The following is a 7,675-nucleotide window of genomic DNA, read 5'->3' as shown; positions in this document are numbered from 1 at the left end:
CCAGCAAGTAAAGCCCCAGAAACACCTCTCCAGCAAGGCAGGGCCTCAGCAATTCTGACCAGACTGTCAGAGCCTTTTGTCCCTATCAGTGGTGATGACAGGTTTAAATCCCAAATGTATTCTACACAGTCAGATCTCCAGTTTAATCTTTACAGCCACTTGCTTAAACTCCAGCCTTTCCTAATGTGCCGGACAAACTGGCACCCAAGAGTCAGCAACCCTGCTGGAAATCATTTTCAGGCCAAGTTCAGCAAGTGCTGACAACCAAATATACTAATCTTCTAACAACAGCTCAAGCATCCTAATCCGGCAGTGGGTTAATCTGGGTGCCAGGGATTAGCCTTTCCTTGCTGCTAGAAGGGATGGGATTTGACTGTGCACACTAGGATGGGCACACAGTGAAGAGGATCTGTGTTAGCAATCCCCTTTGGGTATTTTAAGAAGGAAAATCATCTGCTTTTTATTGTTGGAGAACAGACCAGATCCACCCTTTGGTAGCAGGGAAATATCCCTAGGTTTGATGGAGCAAGAAGAGTAAGAGGAACTCACCACTGCCTTATTTTCAGCTTTAAGCTGCCATTCTAAAATTCCCTAAATCTTTCCATTGAACATTAGATTAAGGATGTTATTGTAAGCATTTAAGTAACTCGAACTAACTCCTGGCCACTCTTGTGAGAGGAAGACAAAAAAAACACAATGCACTTTTGTCTTTAAGCTAAACTTCTACAGAAATAATAGAAAACATTCTCCCCAGATGTTCTCACTTACTGGCTAAGTTTGCCTTCTTCAAGAGTGTCCACAGCATCAGACCAGGAGCACAGCAGCAGGGAGGTACAAGGAACCAGAAACTCACCTGTATTACACACCCCTTCAAACAAGATGGCTGTGAAGAAGTGAGGAAAATAGAGTTGAGCAGAGATGAACAAAGGCACATCTATATGGCTGGATATCTTCTTGATAGTGTAAAGTTTATTTTATTCAATGCCACGGCACTACTGCTGCTGCCTGGACTCCCCCATGTCACTCCTTCGTGTTACAACCAACAGCATTCCTTCAGCACTTTGTTCAGTGTCACTTTTGTATCCTTACTGATTTTTAGAATACAGACACATTACCTCCTGCATAGCTTTTATCTGCTCTTGATATGATCCTCGAACATCTCACAATTTTATTTTTTTTAAATTTCTTTTTTTTTCCCCACAACTCCATGAGAAAAAGCAAAAGGTAAACAGGAAACAAGCACCTTGCACTGACAGCAGCACAGCTGTGTCTAAGCCCTCACTCAGTATAAATGAGTATTTTGCAGAGCCCTCATGGTCAGGACCAGAGACAGATAGGAAAGGAGGAAAGGCATCTGGATTGTGGTAAGAGCACAAGTATTTCTGACTTCTGTGAGAGCAAAGAGCTGCCGTCATTTATAGCTGCAGCATCCAGGTCAGCAAGAACCTCTCATGCAGAAAGCCTGCTTGACAGGTAACTTGGGTGGCCTGATTTTCCTTATGGCTTTTTTTTTTTTCTTTTTGTGGCTCTTCATATGCTTCAATGCAGTAGTGTCACCTGTAATTGGCAGCATTCAATGCATCTCTCAAGCTGAGCATTTAGAAAACGAGCTACAAGAGGGCAGCATGAAGCTTAAACAGACAACTTTATTTGCTGCCGTTGAGTGCCTCACTTTAGTATGAATACTCCTTTAACATAGCAATTTTGCAACCTAATTATTGAGGTATTTTTTTAAAGGCAACTGGAGTTTATATAAAATGCCATCACATGGTTGTATATCACCTCCTACATGAATTATCAGCCGAACTAGAACATTTAGTCTCATTACTGTGGGAAATCAGTGGAACAAAACAAGACCTTACAGATAGGTAAGGTGATTTTTTATTAAAAGAAATCTGATAAATTGATTTTACCCACTCCCATTCTCCATATACACACAGAACTGGTCTGGCCAGGATCAACCATATGCAGCAGGAAGCACAGAGGATAATACCAACACGACCTCACTGCATCTCCAGGGTAGGCCCTTCTTTATTTTTGGATGCATCTGGACCCATCAGCAGTGGTAGTATCCACTATTATAGTATTAATCTTGTGTCTCACCCCTCAAGAGTTTTGTGCAAAATTGAGTCTTTTGTTACCCTTATCTGAGTATTTCACAATTTCTGTACTGTGGGTCATTATGCTGTCACCTTATCTCTAATGCTTCAGTTTGTTTTCTATCTTCTGGTTATTTATCTGTATGAAATACACGGGGTAATTCTGCAGGATTAATACATGCCACCCCTTTAACACTTCATCTGTCGTTTCTCTGTTGTCTTCAGCCGAGCATTTCCATTCACACCAGTATTAGTATTTTTGTTTCAAGCTCCACATCAGGCAGGTCTTAACCATGTGAGATCCTGGCACAAGTTGAAAGCTGTTAACTTTCTGTGAACCAGAGCTGGGAACAACCTTGGCAACAAATAATACAGCCTTTGGCTGGCCATATAGAAATGCAGAGGTTGAAAATTTCTGTATATTGTGGCAAATTTTAGGCAGCAGTTCTCTAAGTGGTTCTCTTGCGTGTGCTACAATAAAAGCTTCATTCACCCTCTTTCCCACATCCCTCATCCTTGCTTCTCCGTCTGCTCACGTCTCATTCTCACTATTCCACACAATTACTCCTGTCCCTTTTCCCTTAGGGAAAACAACATTTCCAAAGGCTGGTTTCTGCTGTCGTCTACTCTCTCCTCTCCCAGAAGGATATAAATAAGGATTTTCAGACCTATAACTTGACAAAATCATTTGGTTACTTTCCAAAGTCAAAAAAGCACTCCCTTTGTTTCTTGTTGATCTTCCAGCCAAATTTCCAAGCTGCCTTTCAGAACATGTAACTGTTCAAATAGTCAAAAAGCTACTTCAGTCAGAAATTCAAGACAAAACATCAGTTTCCTCCTAAACTTAGTCAAAACCAGCAAGACCTTTTGTACTGTAACTTCTCAGAAACAAGCTAAGCCTGAGGCAAGCAAGAAACAATGGAAAATGGCAGCAACAAGGGAAAACTGCAGCCAAAGAGAGAATTTTGGTGAAGTCAGAAGTGAAAAAAGGGAGCTCTAGCAGGAAGCATAAGGAAGTCAACTGCAACTACAAACAATGTTGTAATTTTTGCCTACAGTAAATGCATGTATTATTGAAGACATGTGCATGCACACCCATTTATCCTCACAGAGCACATTGCAGCTAGACACACAGTAGACATTTTTTCTCATTCAAGCTGGAGACCAAGTATGTCCATGGAAAGCCAGCTGAAGACAAGGATTTTACATCTCAAGAAGGTGAAATGCAGTTTCTCACAGAAGACCCTTTCAACCTACAAATGTTCCCAGGCTCTGTCACACACCACTTGAGACTTGCCTGCTGAGGACTTACCCCCAGTGCATCTGGTGATTTGGGGCAATCTGTGTTTTGGACCTGAAATGACTTAGCTTGCAAATGACTTGCATTAACCCAGCACTCATAAGGTCACCACTAAACCATGTCTCCAAGTGCCACATCTACACATCTTTTAAGTATCCCAGGGATGGTGACTCCACCAGCTACCTGGGCAGGCCATGTCAGGGCTGGATAACACTTTCAGTGAAAAACTTTTTCTAAGATCCAATCTAAACCTCAGAACATCAGAAACATCCAGAAAGGTCAGTAGTAAAATCAGCCACCTGTTTTGAAAATGATTAGGAGCAGATTGATGAGGACTGAGTTCCCACAAGTGTCAGAAAGAGTCAATGAGAGTCCCAGCCCTGTGCACCTTGATGAGGGAACATCAGCTCTACAACATACTGTATTTTCCACTGAACACCAAACCCTATGTTGTCTTAGTCCAAACATCCTTCAGGGCTATCATGGTGTTACCTTTTGTAACTCAATCATCAAAGCAGTGCCTGCCCTTCTTCCTTTCCTTCCTTCCTACTAATTATTTTTTATATGAAACTTACGGTGCTAGCAGTTTTGATTTGATTATTCTGTTGAGGCTTGTCTACACTCACAATCCACAAAGCCTCAGTATGCCATCACTGCAAGCTTGCTGTCATGCCTGAGAAGCTTAACTGAACTATCAGCTCCCTGGATCACAGAGAGCTCTCAGCTCTCCGGACAACATCCTTTTCTTCTGCATTACAACTTCCAAATGTGTGAAAGTGCCAACAATACAGGGCTTTGGCAGTCTCACAGACTAAGGCACCTTACTAGCATGTAGCATGGACCATGCAAAATACAGCTGACTGGTCAGTCAGCCCCCACCCCTCTTTCATCAGCATTAGAAGCTCAGACTGTCACACAAGTTGAGGTATATCATGACTTTCTTTGTTTGAAAGTCTGTAGAATTGACAGAGATCCTACAGATCTACACAGGATCATTCTCACCAGCTGTATTTTTTTTTCAAAGACACTGAATGGTTATTACTGTAAAAGAGATTATTTATAGATACATAATCTGACAGTCTGCCACGTGGCCCTGCAAAGCTCCTGTGTTAAAACACCAGCAGATATAAGACCCACTCGGAACAACTTACCTGTAAGCAACTGGGAATCAAGGAGATTCAGGGCTAGTATTAATTGCTAAGAGACTTGCTCTGACCACAGATACTTCCTCAGAGACCTCACCAACAATGTGAGAGGCAGAACATATGAAACAGAATACTTTCAAAAATTAGGAAACACACACTAAAAAGAGCAAACTCCAACAGCAAGAGTTTGGCTGTAGCTTTTGCCCCCAGCATAAACCAGTCCACACCTGACATGCTGGACAGTTTTTCTTAAGTGGGTTTGAACCACAACAATTCCAGTGTTATCCTTGGTAACATATTCATCCTTTGTGGCAAGTGTAGATCAAACCTACCTGTTACAGTACTAAAACAAATTAATAAGAACTAGATCCATCATTCATTACGATGAAAGGACTTTCATGGTTGGATCACATTATATCAGTGCAGGCTATAAATCTCCTCTCATTTTACTCCCCACAGAAAGGGTGCTTGGCCAATTGGAGAAAGCTGCTGAGCCAGAGACATGTTCTCAAGGCATGGTTTGCATCTGTCACTTGGCAGGGTTCATCTGAAGGGAGATCCCTAGGTGATATGGCACAGAAGTGGATGCCTTTTGCAACATGCCGTGCAACAGAAAGTGAAAATATTTGGAGGAAGAGAATTTTAGTTTTGCTGGGGGAAGGGGCATCATGATCACTTCACAAAACTCCAAATATCAGAAGCCGTCACACTGTGTTAACACCCTATGTACTCCATACTGAAGAAGCTCCACTTTCAGAGGCTGTGCCACATGCCAGATACGTGTTTCATGCAGCAACTTCTACATCCATCAGGAAAGGACATTAATATCTAAAACCAAACAAACTCCCTCAAATTCCCAGTAGCCTTTCTTAACTGCAACACCTTTACCATGAGCAGGAGGCTATCCAGAGATGCCAGTAGGATCTCTGCAGGTACTGAAGGTTTACTCAGGCCACTGGATGCACAGCACCAGAACAGTCCTGTTACATTTCTGCCCTCCCATCCATCAGTGAGAGTCAGACTTAGGCCCAGAAGTTTACTGGCCTCTTAAAAGCTTGGAAAAGAGCTCAGACCTTATCAGAAGGATGAGTACTAAGCTAAGGACTCCACTTCAACTATCTAGAGATCTTTGTGTCTTGGAAAAGGTTAGATTGTTGCTAAAAAACACTTCTTCATGGCAGTCACAGACAGCAAGAGTTCATCATCTGTCAATACATTTTGCAGAGATGTTTCAGAGAAACTATCTTATCCATAGCCCTTTAAAAAAAAGAAAATTTGTGAGACCATCCTGAGAATAGAAAAGCAATATAGATACTAAAAAAATAAATAAACATGTCATGAGAGGAACATCTATTAAAAAAACCCTGGAGGAGATAGTTACCTGAGGTACAAGAAATGGAAGAGTATCAATAGCATTTATCGATGTCAGGGAACAGTGCTGCCCCACAAAGGGGAACAAGGAGACCCCAGCACAGGCAGTGCCCTCACCCACAAGTACAGTCCCTGAGCAGAGCTTGGTGCTGGTAGCAGCTTCTGTCAACAGCCCCAGACACAGCAAAGGAGTGCACCAAGCCCAGGGGTCACCTGGGGAGGGCAGTCAGTGAAGGAGGCTGGAGACAAGCTACCACACATCCACTCATGGGCCTACATGGACAGCAAAACCAGAGATCAAGGTACCCCCTCAGACAGCCCAATGCTGGGCTTAAATATTGCTGCTGGGCAGAGGGCATGAGTGGAAGACCCCGCTGAGGCTGCTCAGAGAAGTTAGCACACATGGGTGCATTGGGATTTTGTTGTTGTTTTTCTTACCAGAACCCCACAGCTGTAGCAGGTCACAGCTGGGAAGCTGAAGGAGAAGCAGGATTGTGGCTCCACGAGGAGAATGGCATCTAGGAGGCTTATGCCATTGCATGCAGCAGCAGCATGCAGTGCTCTGCCTGCTGTGTAAATGAGGATGACTGACCACTACGGGCCTTTGTCCTTTTTTTCTGGTCTGGCTGTTGGGACTGTCAGGGATTAGAAGCATCAGCACTACAGGTTTTGGTGTTGGTGCCAAGAGACAGAGCAGTCAGAAGCTCTGCCTCCTCTTCCTTTCCAATTTAAAATGCTGCAGCCTAAAACTAAAAAGATGTGGGTTGTTTTGAGTTTTTTTTAATCAGTGACATATAAACCTTGAAGAAAAAAAAAGAAAAACCATGGACTTAAATGCTCCTTTTTAAAAGGCCATCTAAACTGGTGCTTGATGTGTATAAAATGCCTCCTTCCCTAGAGTTGTGGCAGGGAAGACTGCCAGTTTATCCCTCACTAGTGCCTGCAGACCTTTTTCTTCCATGTTTTATTTTTTCCTTGGTTCTTTCACATGCCTCCATTCTAGTCACTTCTTTAGGCATTGGCATCCGCTGTCCGAATCCCACATAAAAAATCCCTCCCCTACATAAGTGGACTTTTCACAAGGCCCCAGAGCAGCCTCTCTCCAAAAAACAAGCAGGACATTCACTGAAAAGGTCTGAGACGGTCAAATTTGTCTCACTGGTTCCAGGTGTGGGATGTGTCCACGCAAGAGCTAATCTCGAGGGTAGTTAAAAGGAAAAATGCCAGCAGGTGGCATTCCAGAATAGCTTCTGGAATCAGCAATGCTACCAAACCCTGGGCTACACCCAGGGCTCCTCTCACAGCTGTTGGCATCTGCACAGTGGAAGGGGATGCAGGGGACCTGCAGCAGCATCTCCACTCACAGCACCTTCAGATGATGCCTGCTGTCTTCCTTCCTCCCTCTCTCCAGTTTTCAGGCTGTTCCTCACAAATAAACACTTCACTGACATACATTTTGAAATTGCTCCTTGGAAGAAACCAGCTGGGTGATGGATCAGGCTATGCCCCAGAACACTGAGTCAGAGCATCCACTTTCTCTCTTCAAGCACTTGAGGCAAAAACCAGCATGTGGGTATTTCTAAGTGCCGTCTGAGCTGAAAGCCCTGAATGTGCAGTCACATTGGAGAATCTTCAATAGGAGATACATACATGTACATGCAGGTATGTGGCATCCAAAAATGTGAATGACCAGTTTGCCTCAACCTAGTTAAGACCACAAGTTTTCAAGGGTTTCCTCAGTTACCCTTAAGCTTTGGTGG

The sequence above is a fragment of the Acanthisitta chloris genome, unplaced genomic scaffold (assembly GCF_000695815.1).
Source record: "Acanthisitta chloris isolate BGI_N310 unplaced genomic scaffold, ASM69581v1 scaffold11962, whole genome shotgun sequence".
Taxonomy (NCBI): domain Eukaryota; kingdom Metazoa; phylum Chordata; class Aves; order Passeriformes; family Acanthisittidae; genus Acanthisitta; species Acanthisitta chloris.
This window is presented reverse-complemented; position numbering follows the sequence as displayed.